General features: G+C 38.1%; 1 protein-coding gene across 2 annotated transcripts in view; it reads left to right on the forward strand.

Annotated features, from left to right (window-relative positions):
• nckap5l (NCK-associated protein 5-like) overlaps positions 1 to 15,254 on the forward strand; it is an 84,864-nt gene that overhangs the window by 21,011 nt on the left and 48,599 nt on the right. The window lies entirely within an intron of this gene.

The raw sequence follows: 15,254 nt of genomic DNA on the forward strand, positions 1-15,254 counted from the left end.
TTCTCTGCGACCTCTTTTTTACCATTTGCTATCTTTGGGGTTACTTCCTTCTGGAGCATCAGCTGTGTTTCTCACTTTACACATGGAGGAGAACAGGAGCTGAGCTCATTCACGTATGATATCTTCAGTAGATAATAATAATAATCACTCCACAACCCCTATTGACCTGTAGGAGTCAGGGCAGAGGAACACATAAAGTGAGAGGGGAGAGGCCTCTACTGGAAAGGTGAGTAGAAGAATAATGATACATATAAATAAATATTAAAACTTTTTTTTTTTTTAATGGCTTATCAATAAGCCATTTGTTTTATTTATTTCTGGGTGGATCATGTTGACTATTGGTCCTCCTAATTGTCAATCATTCTGGTGATGTTACGTAAGGATATATATATATATATATATATATATATATATATATATATATATATATATATATATATATATATATATATATATATATATATATATATATATATATTATTTATATAATAGATTGTATTTGTAATCTACTTTACATTTGATTCCAAATCTCAAAGTGCTACAGAATTACAACCATTGGCGTTGTTAGGCCTATTTTGGCGTTGTAATAAATAAATAAATAAAAAATGGCTTATCGAAAAGCCTTTTGTTTTATTTTATATATATATATATATATATATATATATATATATATGTATATATATATATATATATATATATATATATATATATATATATATATATGTATATATGTATATATATTACGTAACATCACCAGGATGATTGACAATTAGGGGGACCAATAGTCAACATGATCCACAACATCCTCTATCCATCCATCCATCCATCCATTTTCTACCGCTTATTCCCTTTGGGGTCGCGGGGGGAGCTGGAGCCTATATCGTATACCTTTAAGTCTTTCATATATATATATATATATATATATATATATATATATATATATATATATATATATATATATATATATATATACATTTATATATATATACATATATATATATACTGTATATATATATATATATATATATATACTGTATATGTATATATACTGTATATGTGTATGTATATATATATATATATATATATATATATATATATATATATATATATATATATATATATATATATATATATATATATGCAGAGGTGGGACCAAGTCATTGTTTTGCAAGTCACAAGTAAGTCGCAAGTCTTTGCCCTCAAGTCCGAGTCAAGTCCCGAGTCAAGACAGGCAAGCCCCGAGTCAAGTCCAAAGTCAAGACTGGAAAGTCTCAAGTCAAGTCCTAAGTCCTGCATTTTGAGTTTCGAGTCCTTTCAAGTCCTTTTAACCACAGACTAATATATTAACACAGATTGTGTATGCTTTTCAAACGCTGTATTTATTTATTAAAACAAGTGCATTTTAAATTGCAGGAAAGAAAATTGTGCTGACATTGCACTTTATAATAGCACTATTAACCAGTCATTTTAAACATTAACTCATTCCTTTACAGAACAAACACATTGAAAAATAAAGTGCAAATGTACTTATTTGTACAAAAGTGTTAACATTGAAAAAACATGACATATACGTGAACATAACAAAAAAGTTGTACTTTTTATATGTCAGGGCCCTATGCTGCATTGCATTTGCAAAAGACCAAATTAGCCAAGAGTCTGTCAGTCATTTGTGCACGATGGGGGCGTAGTATGATGCCACCATGGCTGAAAACTCGCTCCACTGGAGCACTGGAGGCAGGCACTGCCAAGACTCTCATGGCCACTCGGAACAGTGAAGGAAGAGTCTTCATGTTCAATGCCCAGAACAAAAGGGGGGAGAGAGTTGTTTTGGGTTGGTGCACTACTTGTAAGTGTATCTTGTGTTTTTTATGTTGATTTAATTAAAAAAAGAAAAAAGAAAAAAATTATTTCTTGTGCGGCCCGATACCAATCGATCCACGGACCAGTACCGGGCCGCGGCCCGGTGGTTGGGGACCACTGAGGTAAACAACCAACAGTATGTCAGAAAGCTAGCTAAAACGGTACACATATTCATAATATAGTATACATTTTAACTGACCTTTATTTTACTATTTTTGTCTTTTTTTAGGTGGCTAAAATACGCGGTGCTGCTGACCGCCGTCTAACGTTACGTGTGATATATTGACTAACGTAACCCTGCTTAAAAAAAATCACTGAACAAAAAGTATGAATAAGGTAGTGAACTGCAACAGATTCCCGTGTTTGCAATAACGTTATAACGTTAGCAGTGAGTTTACAGCCTCACTGATTCAACTACACAGCAAATAAAAGTCACGTTACTTAGCCAATAAACGTTATCTTACATTCAAAACTTACCGTTCTTTGTGCAACTTCAAATGCCGGACGAAGTTGGAAGTTGTTGCCTCTCCATTAGTAATTTTCGAACCGCATGTGTTGCATACTGCAAACCGTTTTGTGTTGACCACCTCGTAATTTTTATACCCAAACAAAATTATTTTAGGTATCATTTTTTGTTCACTGGCGTGTGGTTTGGACATGTCTTCTTCGTTGGTTGTCCTGCAATTTGATTGGATGAATGCTGTGTGATGAAAACAAAGTAGATCTAATTTGATTGGCTGTTGTACTGAGACCACACCAGCTGACACACGCAACGCTGATAGACAAGTACACAATGAAAAATACGGAGCGCTCCCGAATAACTTTTTCATCTTTGGGTTTTGGGGAAAGTAGCAAGTCATGTCAAGTCATGTCAATTCAAAAGGCTCAAGTCCAAGTGAAGTCACAAGTCATTGATGTTAAAGTCGAAGTCGAGTTGCAAGTCTTTTTACATTTTGTCAAGTCGAGTCTAAAGTCATCAAATTCATGACTCGAGTCTGACTCGAGTCCAAGTCATGTGACTCGAGTCCACACCTCTGTGTATATGTATGAAAGACTTAATATGCATTTTTATATATATACATAAGAAAAACCCAGACACCATCTTTGTAGTCATTTTTCTCCTGCGTGGACTTCCGTCTTCCTTTACAATGAGCGAAGCTGCACGAAACCTTGTGTCTGCAATTGTAAATAATTTAGTTTTTAAGTTTTGTGTTTCTTGTAGAATCCATATAAAGTAATATACATTAGCCTATTGTTAAAATAATGAAAAAAAACATCATTAAATATATTTGTTTTATTGTATTGTTACATTAATAGCTGTTGTATTGTTATAGGATGGCTTGTTAAACATTTCATAGGATTTTCAGAGGGAGGAAAAACCAAGACATTTAATATAAAATGTAATATGAATAAATACATAAAAAGAAAAAAAAATGGTTAAAAGCCATCATCCCGGGGAGCATTTAATTTCGTCCCGTGCATTTTTTTTACCGTCCCCGGGACGACGGGACTACGTTAATCTCAAGCCCTGGAAGTTACATTTTATTGTTTGCATTATTTGTTTCAGCATTGAAATTTGAAGATGGTCCCTCAGCAATTTGACAGCTTTGGCTCTTTTTCAGATGAGCAGACGGACTCTAAGTCTTTCTTATTTACAGTATATATAAACCTTTCTCATTTCTATTCAGACTTCCATATATATTTAATTTCCTTAACGACTTGCCATAATATATATATATAAATATATTATATATAAGCCAAATTATCCCGATCCAGATATTACTTTAATTCAAGTAATTAAGTAATATTTCCAGGGCTTGAATTTACAACCATTTTAGTCACATATGTGCCCAAAATGTAATCTGTGCAACTTCAAAATATTTGGGAACAAACAATTATTGTATTGTGAGCGAAAGTCGTGGCATTAGCCTCTATGTTGTGAAGTAATAACATAGAGGCTAATGCCATGACTTTCATTGTGTTTCAGTGTATCTTAAAGGATCATGCAAGTAATTGTTTCTTGTTGATGCTGTAAACAAAATGTCACTGTGCAAACCCATGTTTGTTGTTGTACTGAACACAGATTGAAAATAAACCGACTGAAATAATAATAATAACAATGAATAATTTCTAAGTCTTTGTTAGCCGTTTGTGAGGTTTTGTGCTCGTGCGCTACGTTCGCTCACATCCTGTGCATCTCCTGGGGACTAAGCCCCCCCTGTCCTTAAAAGCTAGTGACGCCCCTGTGCCTCACAATACGAAGGTCCTGAGTAGTCCTGAGTTCAATCCCGGGCTCGGGTTCTTTCTGTGTGGAGTTGGCATGTTCTTCCCGTGACTGCGTGGGTTGGCAACACTAAATTGGCCCTAGTGTGTGAATGTGAGTGTGAATGTTGTCTGTCTATCTGTGTTGGCCCTGCGGTGAGGTGGCGACTTGTCCAGGGTGTACGCCGCCTTCCGCCCACGTGCAGCTGAGATAGGCTCCAGCACCCCCTGCGACCCCGAACGGGACAAGCGGTAGAAAATGGATGGATGGATGGATATTATATTTTATATTGCTACTATGGTACATTTTTAGTTTACCGGTACTTAATACCTGCATTGTCCTTTCCATCCTTTGAAACTGAGCTACTGTGTAGAAACATTTTCCCTTGTTGATCAATAAAGTTTGTCTAAGTCTAAGTCTAAGTACCATCGACTGATGGCTTTCAAGTTCTTATTACTATCAACCTTGGACTTGTTAGCTTAATGCAAATGTTTCTTTTTTAGACATTATGCTTTTTGTTTTAAAACAGCTTAACACAAAACGGACACAAACACTCTTTACAGACACGCACACAATCTCACACAAACAAACACATGCTAACCACTTCTGACAAAGGGTCACGTTAAAACAGCAAATAGAAGTGATAACTAAAAAAATTGCCTATGTGTGCATGTCGATGGTGTGCGTCCTGAGTCTCCACAATGCAACTGCTGTGGGCGGCCCCTCCTACTACACTATATTGTAGCATTGAGGCTGTTGACACCCAATTCGGCAATTTCTGTGAAATGTTAATCGGTTGTGGGCTTACTGGCATGGTCTGCCTCTGTTGGTAGGATCAGAGGTACTCTGCATCTGCTGGCAGCTTTTGGGACACAACTTGCTTCGGTGATGACTCGGCTCGTGGCGGTGTCAAATCCACATGGCTTTGGTATTGTCAGGAGACCCTACTTTTGGGCTTTGGGGATAGCCTTGCTCTTCAGTGTGCCCCTTTCTTGTCCATTTGTGCTTTGTTTTTACCCGCTTGTGGCTGCAGCGCTGGTACGTTTTCCCGCACTTACGATTTGGGCTTTTGTTGATTGCACGTTAAAAAAAATACTGCCGTTAAAGGAAATTTGCGTATCTCGTTATTTTCACGTTAACTTTGACATCTCTAAGTTAGCATGCAAACGTCAGTAACATTAGCATAACCATTTGAGCTACAATGTTAACAAAAATGGGTTATACTTGTATAGCGCTTTTCTACCTTCAAGGCACTCAAAGCGCTTTGACACTATTTCCACATTCACACATTCACACACACATTTACACACTGATGGCGGGAACTGCCATGCAAGGCCCTAACCACGACCCATCAGGAGCAAGGGTGAAGTGTTTTGCTTAAGGACACAACGGACGTGACTAGGTTGGTAGAAGCTGGGGATCAAACCAGGAACCCTAAGGTTGCTGGCACGGCCACTCTCCCGACCACCCCACGTCATCCCCACATTACAGTCATTACATCATGCTGGGTTAGCTTATTGGCTGAAGAAAAACAAAATATTCAACATAAAGCTTCCACGCCTGTAGCTGACAGTTGGCAGAACTCCAGGCTTAATTTTAAGATGTGTAGCGAAGCCTGTATTTTTTTTTTTTTTTTTTTTTTTTTAACAAAGATGTTACTGGCACCTGTGGGTAGGTTGATTGGCAACCCTAAATTGGCTCTAGTGTGTGAATGTGAGTGTGAATGTTGTCTGTCTATCAGGGTTGGCCCTGCGATGAGTTGGCGACTTGTCCATGGTGTACCCCGCCTTCCGCCCGAATGCAGCTGGGATAGGCTCCAGCACCTCCCGCGACCCCATAAGGGACAAGCGGTAGAAAATGGATGGATAGATGGGTTACTGGCATAAACATGTGGCAGGCTAATCTAGCTATGTGCGGGTCACAGGTGGTACAACAACCATTAGGAAGACATCAAGAAAAGTTGAAAAGCGAGAATTTCTTGAAAACAGGCACTACTGTAGAGACACATATAACTTTATTAAATCATTAAAAAGTACATTTTACATAATTAATGTTTGTTAACTGTTCACATTTGATGTCATGTCTTTACTTTCAAGTCAAATCTGTCCAAGGTTGCATAAGTTAAAAACCTTTGCCTCAAACAGCAACATTATTTGGGTTAAGATTTGTCGAAAAAGATAAATCAAATTGTCACAATGCTTATAAAGTTGGATATGTTGGATCAAACTGCAAACTTAGGCCCTTCCCATTCTGAAGGGATTGACGCGAGGGTCCGAGCCGTATTTTCTGTGACCCGCTTGATGAGTTCATGTGCTTGGAAAACTATACAGTCCATAATGAGGCTGCATTGCCTTTTCCAAACAGTCTTCCTTTGTACTCCCCTGCAGTTTATTTTCATTTGCTTGGAAATAGGTTGTTACTGAGCAGCTTTATTCACCCCCACCGTCCTTAAAGCCTCTCCCACTATGTGCTTAGTGAGCACTTCACTCCAATCTACACCATCCAAAACATCAGTGTGCCTTAAACAAGCACATCCATATTGTCTTTGATTCCATACCATAAATAGTTCTACCGTTTAGACTGAGCAGTGAGAGAGGAGGTTGAGATAACATTACTAAATCCCGCTACTTACACGTGGCCAAAATGTGGTGAATCTGCGCATTGCTGCATCGCGTGCGCCTCCTTGACTCTTCTGTGTCTCCTTTGTTCCCTGGACGTCTCACGCAGCATGTTCGTAACACCATGGAGGAGGCTGATTGTGTTTGGGCCCAAATGTCACCAAGACCACAATGTCATGTCCGATGTACTTGACTCTACATAGCAGTGGTTGTAGGGGTTTGCCACATTGTTCACACTTAGTTGGCTTGTGCACTGAGGAAGGTCATCTTCATGTCTGTGTTTACATGACCTTTGTTGTGTATTTTTTTTGTCTTTAAGAGTGTGTTCACTCTTGTCATTTTTGTTTAATTCGCTCTGCTAGTCTGGTTTGTATGCCGGGCCGAGACCGCCTGAGTGTTAGTTTTCCGCCTGCCCGTGCCAGTTAGGCAAGCGTGAACGCCGACCGCACCGACGGCCCAAAACACTAGATATGATGTCGCCAAATGCGACCATAACCGAGTGATGCATAGCAACACCCAACAGAAAGTAGAGTGAAATAACATTCCTGGCTCTTTTCAACAAAAGAGTTGTGTCACTCATTATAGTTCACACAAGTCTTGGGAAATGTTGTCTTCTTGCAATACATCTCCAGGAACCTTTTTGATGTCTTTAGATCTTTTATATCCTCTTTGTTGCATCTCAGCTGCGTGTAGGGATACATATATTTATTTTTGAACGATAGAGGTAACTTATTTTCAGTACTTTTGTGTGTGTTAATAAATGGTGATTGTTTAATAGTTAAATCTATTTAAGACTCAGGAATGTAATAAGAAAACAAGATATAACAACTCGACAGCACAGTTATAATAACCTGCTCAATTGCAAGTATTATTTAGTAGACTTTGCATGTAGTTCCAATTCCAAGACGTTATATGAAAGTAGTGTATGGACTACGGTGTGTTGCCTAGTCAGGAAGTAGTCCTTGCCATTAAGTGAAATGTGCTAATGGTGTCTCATGTTGTGACTTTAAACTATTTAAAGTATAGTACTTATTTTTACAACAACTGTTTGATAGTAACGTACATCTTAGTTGGAGTTTTTATTACTAAATTTGGAGTTTAAATTGCCATGTAAAATCACTAATGCTAATCAGTAGCATGTGTAAGGCAAAGCCAATGTTAATTAGCATCAAGCTAGCACATTTTGGAAAACAGGGGGCCCCACTTTGTTTGAGTGTTTTTCATCAGGCATAGTTGCTTTGTTGGCATTGAAAATTGTAACACTACCAGAGGCAGTTTGGCTGCACTGCTTGAGTACTTGTTTCCTCACCAAGTGTTTGAGCCGTCCGGTAGTCTGCAACCGGACGTGACATCAGGAGCATCAAAGGTACTGAAATTAGGGCTGGGCGATATGGCTGAAAACTGTATCACGATATAAGTTTTGTTCTTAGTAGCAGTAGAAAATTGATAGATTTTATTGGTCAATATCGATAAATATTGATATTTTTTATGACCTGTGGAAAATATGGACCAGGAGAAAAATATATTAAATGTTGATATTTTTATTTCAAATGTAACCTTCCTCTAATTATAAGCCCTTCAACTATCAAGGCAGTGTCACGGTCAGCTTTGTGCGTTAGGACGCCAACGCAGAGAAAAAAAACAACAAAAAAAAACAAAAAGTGCACTCAAAAAGAAGTGAGGGAAAAATAACTAAGGATGTACACGAAAGGTGTGAAAAACCAGAAATCGCACACAAAAGGTGTGGACAGGAAACAGTTAACACTACACGGCAGCAGAGCTACAGGAAAGAGAATCGTAAGGTGGAGCCTAAGCAGAGGAGATGAACACGACTGAAAGGGTGAACCTGCAGGAATCTATTGGCGACGAGTGAATGGACTGGAGAGCTTAAGTAGTCAGGAGGAAATGGGAATCAGGTTTGCGTGAAGGTGGCTCCGACCCGTGACCCAGACACCAGGCACTGCAACAAAAACCAGACAGATAATTCTTGAGGTTTTTCACAAAATTTCTGAAAACTAATGAGCATTGCTTTGGCTCTGTTTACAATGGACACCAAATCAGATTGGATAATTTTTGCCAGTCTAAACGCTCCAAGGTCTAATATTTTCGTATCATATTGGGCCACATCAGGAGGCAGTCCGAATGTGTTTGGAATCTAATCTTATTAAATGTGACTGCAGTTTAAACGGCAATGTGACCTGTTTGCAACTTTGACGTTCTTTGGTCGAGCTACGTCATTGGTCACTTTCCTTTCTGCAATGCTTTTCTTCCTCCTCCTTCAGTTGTTTTCCGTCATCTGACTACTTCCTCTACACAACGGTCACGTCACAAACCCACTAACACGCTGATCTGTGGTGGCCATGTAGTGACTTCCTTGTTCATTTAAAGAATCTGGTCAACTTCCTTTGTTATCACTTTATAGAACGGCGCACGTGACATTGGGGCCTGTGCACGTTTATACTGGAGTCTGATAAAGATCACATGTTACTTATTATTTAAACAGTCAGCTGTAAAAAATTAGATCTCGAAAAAATCAGATTCGGTCCACTTTGACCACGTAGTCTTTGACCTCCAGGTCTAGAGTTCGCCTTCCTTTGCTCCCTGGGCGATAAATCGTTGATGACTTCAAACTTTCCTTCTTCCTTTCTTTTTTATTTCTGTCTTATTCCTTCTTCAAATGTTCTTGGTGTTAACTGGATCAGCCTTCACTCTTTCTCTGTATTCTCTCAACTTTTCTTTTCCATTTTTTTATTTGGCTTTGGCATGTTGTCTGTCTATTTGTGTTGGCCCTGCGATGAGGAACCCTGAAAGAGACAAGCGGTAGAAAATGGATGGATGGATGGATGTTGTTGTGTTGATTATTTCTATGAACTCTACAATTACAAATAGAAACCAGCATTCCATTAAAAACATGCTTATTTGCTTTAAATAGATGATCTAAACAATGATTCTTGAAAATAATCACTTATTTTAAGACTTTGTGACCACATTATTTCAAAATAGTAGGATTAAACTACTTTGCACCAAAACGTTATCATATGTTTTGGGTGTGACAATTCTAGCTAATTTTGACCATAACTAAATAATGCTAGCAAGCATATGGCTAGCAAACACATTATGGAAGAGTTGTACACTCGTAAAAACATAATATTTTGCATAAAAGCTGAAAACGTTTACATAATGCAAGAGAACATGTGTTCGGTAGTGACAGTATTAAAAGATACACACTGATTTTCAGACTTTGTAACACATTTATGGATGTCCGATAATGGCTTTTTGCCGATATCCGATATTCCGATATTGTCCAACTCTTTAATTACCGATACCGATATCAACCGATACCGATATCAACCGATATATACAGTTGTGGAATTAACACATTATTATGCCTAATTTGGACAACCAGGTATGATGAAGATAAGGTACTTTAAAAAAAAAAAAAAAAAAAAAAAAAAAAAAAGATAAATACATTAAAAACATTTTCTTGAATAAAAAAGAAAGTAAAACAATATAAAAACAGTTACATAGAAACTAGTAATTAATGAAAATTAGTAAAATTAACTGTTAAAGGTTAGTACTATTAGTGGACCAGCAGCACACACAATCATGTATGCTTACGGACTGTATCCTTTGCAGACTGTATTGATATATATTGATATATAATGTAGGAACCAGAATATTAATAACAGAAAGAAACAACCCTTTTGTGTGAATGAGTGTGAATGAGTGTAAATGGGGGAGGGAGGTTTTTTGAGTTGGTGCACTAATTGTAAGTGTATCTTGTGTTTTTTATGTTGATTTAATAAAAAAAACAAAAACGATACCGATAATAAAAAAAACGATACCGATAATTTCCGATATTACATTTTAACGCATTTATCGGCCTATAACATCGGCAGGCCGATATTATCGGACATCTCTAAACACATTTATTTAAAAACTATAGGATTAGGTGATTTACCATTCAACCATGAGGGGCAGATGCGTAATGTCACTTCCTGGTCAAAAATGTAGGGGTGTGGCCTAAATTTAGATACAGACACGCCTCTAAAGCATTTATGGTTCGGTAGTGACATACAAACTAGGGACATGATTTTTTGAGCACAGTCTTTTAATTAAAAAAATAAGCCTACAATAAATGTGTTTTTAAACCTTTGTTGAAAGACATAGAAACGTAAACTTCAATTTAAACTTAATCATCCAGATCTTTTAAATTCCACCTTTGAAACAAATCAAAAAAATGTTTTATGTGGAATTTATATACATTTAAATTTAGGGGTCACAATTGGGTTACAGCTTCTTGTTAATAGAAAGTACCCTATAAAAGATGATTTGTATTTATTTATCTTATTACTATCTAAATGAGTGCCCTGGGTATAAACAGATCATAATATAATCTCAGTAAAAATGCATGTATCATTACTTACTTGTTTTATTAAACCCTTTTTTGGTTAAGAGATAGCACTTTGCTTAAATTTGATGGAATGCCCCATTATGTATGTACAGTATGTATGTATATACCGTTTGTGTGTATGTATGTACTGTATTTGTGTATGTTCAAAGTATGTGCGAGCGTACGTACCTATGTGTGCACGTATGTTGTATGAATAAATGTACATATGTATGAATAATCGTGTGTGTGCATATGTATGTGTGTTAGTATGTACAATATGTTTGTCTGCCAGTATGTGCGGGAACCAAAGTACGGCCCAAACCAAAACAGCAGGTGCGGTATCCAGGTAACCAGGAACCACCGGCCCCATGTAGGCAGGCCGGCCACCAACAGGACCCCGAGAAGCGGGCCCACTGTGCCGCCAGTTATTTTTCCACACAGTCCTGCACTCTAGTTCCTACTTGTTGTTTCCGTACATCCGAATAGGGAACGCATGAGGTTTGAAAAGTAAAGATGAGCGTGGCAAAGAACTACAGTCCATTTAAAAAAAACTGCTTTACTATTGAAGTGTGTTTTCCTGTTTTATCGACCATTTTTGTTTAGTTTGTCCCTTCCATTGCTCGCTGACCACTTCCTGTTTTGCTTGGTTATCAGACCGTGAGTGCCTTTGTTCATGCTACCAACAATGTTTCATTCTTTCCGGTTTCTTCCGAGCAAGAAAATATATACATATGTCGAACAATTTAACAATTTTTTTTTATGTCGATTACGTCTCTATTGCGATATATATTGATATCGTTTTATCGACGCAGCTCTAATTGAAATATGGCACCGTTTGCTTTTACTTAAATCGATACCCGGTAGTACAGACAGCATTGGGTCGGTGCTTACAAAAATACTAAATTCAGTACACTTGAAATATTTGGACAACGTACACATCACATATGCTGTCCAATCACGCAAATGCTTATGCTGGTTGTCTGGTTTGCTGAAGTGTAAAATGTGCTAATTTCTACCATTTCAATATTATAAACATGCCGTAAGGAGGGCAGCACGGTGGAACAGGGGTTAGTGCGTCTGCCTCACAATACGAAGGTCCTGAGTAGTCTTGGGTTCAATCCCGGGCTCGGGATCTTTCTGTGTGGAGTTTACATGTTCTCCCCGTGACTGCGTGGGTTCCCTCCGGGTACTCCGGCTTCCTCCCACTTCCAAAGACATGCACCTGGGGATAGGTTGATTGACCCTAGTGTGTGAATGTGAGTGTGAATGTTGTCGGTCTATCTGTGTTGGCCCTGTGATGAGGTGGCGACTTGTCCAGGGTGTACCCCGCTTTCTGCCCGATTGTAGCTGAGATAGGCTCCAGCGACCCCAAAGGGAATAAGCGGTAGAAAATGGATGGATGGATGTATAAACAGGATTATACAGTTTAGTAACTCACTGCCTCCCAGGGATGATGCATTTGATGGATTTAGGAAGGTTGCTGTAGCTTTGGAAAGACAATTTAGTTGAAACTTTAAAAATTTGAAGCACCAAATTGTCGCTTTTTCACTCGCCTCATTTACAACTTCAACACAGTGCCGCCATAACCAAGTCCCCTTAAACGCATCATTCAGAGCCAGATGCTAACAAGCACATGTGGCACAGCATCAGGGTAAGCTGTGTGTTTATTTATGTCATTTCTACTTAAATATCCCAAAAAGTTACAAAAACATTACGATAATGAATCTGCTCAACAAATTCAGCGACCAGCAGTGTTTTTAATGTCAGCCTAATGGGAATATTTTAGCCTGCTTGGAACCAACAAGCTAATACAACTAGCATGGTAGTCGTAGCTGCTTTTGCTAATGAACAAGAGTCAATGGTGGATCTGTAGTAATCCATCGTTTGTGTAAAATAAGACAATTCGTTGGTGTACGTTACACACTTGCCCAGCATACTGGTTACAGCTCCAGCCTGATGAGGGCCGATATATGCAAATAAGCACATAAACACCTCTGGAGCTTTATTATCACAACTGTACACCCTGCACACGTCTTTAGGGAGGGATGGAGTGGCTGTGCTCTATCCCCACACGGAGCTGTGCACATTACTACCCATTAAAGTGTCCAGGCCCTCAATGAGCGTTTGTACCCTGCAAGTCTGATTTACAACTCTAATTCAAGGATGATGTCTCACATTATGTGCACAGAAACTATTCAAATCAACCATGTGCTGATGAACCGTTGCTTCTCCCTAGCTACGCTTGCTCGGTGGGGGCAGACAATGTTTTTTTTTGGTCATTATTGATTAACCCTCCGGCTATTTTTGCAGTTAATTGTTGCATCATTTAGGAGAGAGAGCTAGAACCGCCACTGCCCGTACACAGTGAGTGAGGGACAGGAAGTGCGCTTAGTATCACAAATACAATGTTGCCCGGCCTTTGGCAAGCAGGAGACGTGGCTAGCGATTGTACGGTGGCTGCCAGGCAAACACGCTGCAATGTCCAAACGCTCCTAACTGGTAATGCACAATAGAAACAATATGTATTTATACTAGGTTTAACGATACAAACCCACAAAAGAGGTTTGAAATTTATTGTGATAATGCACATTGGAGAGACATGCTAGTCATGAATGAGTCATTTACAGAATCAGGACTTGTAATTAATTATATTAATTATTCACCAACTCACCTCTGCTAAATATACAATGAGACAAATATCGTTCAATATTTAAATTGATCTGCAATAGGGCTGCAGCTATCGATCACTTTAGGAATCGAGTAATCTATCGATTACTCTATATCAGGCGTGTCAAACTCGTTTTCATTGAGTGCCACATCGCAGTTATGGTTACCCTAAGAGGGCTGCTTATAACACTGAATGATATAAGAATATACATGTAAATGTATAGTCACTGTAAATAATTGCCTATGCATTTGCTTATCTTTTTTTACGTTTGCTGTAAAAAATACAAATCTTTAGCTTTTACTAAAAAAAAATCTGGCAATTAAGGGCCTGATTTACTTGAGGTTTGCGTGTACTAGAACACGTGCAAACTTGATTGCACACGTTTAGTAGATCAGCTTTGCATGTGTTTAGTGGATTGTATCTGTTAAGTGACCAGAATAAGGCAGAGAATCAATTCTGCGTCTCCGTCTCCATTAAAATGCGAAATATATGCTAATCATCAAAACGCCCATAATACTGGGAGAAGAAAATGTACATATAAATATTTAGCACGTGCAATGTGATTTATCTACACACAGAGATGAGGATTGGATGAGAATCCTACGTCCTATGTGTGTATGTCAACAATTTGGTGGACGATCAGAAATGAAAATATTAGACTATTTAGCAATTTCATTTCATAATTGTATTGCTGCTAGAGAACTTAAGGGGCTGATTAAAATTAATTCAATTAATGTGTTTTGGTGTTTACTGCCATTGTTTTTTAATGTAGTTCGTTTTTTTAAATTTAGGTAATATATTACTATAATATATGTCCTACATAAAAATACGTCTTTTAATATGCATTTTCTTGCGTTTGAGTAATTTCTGATGGGATCCACAGCCTCACGCACAGAATCAAGTGTCAGTGTGCATATGTTTCTGTTGTCTAGATTGTGATTCAGAAAAGTTGTTACACATTATAGATGTGTGCTGCTGGTTCAACACATCGCACACAGGTAGTCGCATGATAACATGAATGTGCAGAAAATGAAATGTCTCGGTGGTAAAAGCCCCATATGCACGCAAAATCCTCATTTAAATAAGGTGGTCTGCGCCACGCTTCAATTGCACACGCAGTGTTAGTAGATCACAAGCAACACGCCCCCTCATAGCTACCGTATTAAATTTTTTGCACACGCTGGTTAACGCATGGTATTTGGACTTTAGTAAATCAAGCCCTCAGTCGCCAGAATTTTACCGCGAAATTAGCTGTTTTTTTACAGGATATAACTGTAAATGGAATGCTAAAACAGTAGCACTGTTTTTTTACATGTCAAAATGCATGCAACGAAGCTGCTAGTTTTTTCCCGTTAAAATCTACGGATGTTGTTTTTTATAATGTATTACCTACTGTGTATGGACAAATGGTACCAAAGCTGTTTTTTACAGTTCGAAACTGGCAGCTCAGTC

The sequence above is a fragment of the Nerophis lumbriciformis genome, linkage group LG01 (genome assembly GCF_033978685.3).
Source record: "Nerophis lumbriciformis linkage group LG01, RoL_Nlum_v2.1, whole genome shotgun sequence".
Lineage (NCBI taxonomy): Eukaryota > Metazoa > Chordata > Actinopteri > Syngnathiformes > Syngnathidae > Nerophis > Nerophis lumbriciformis.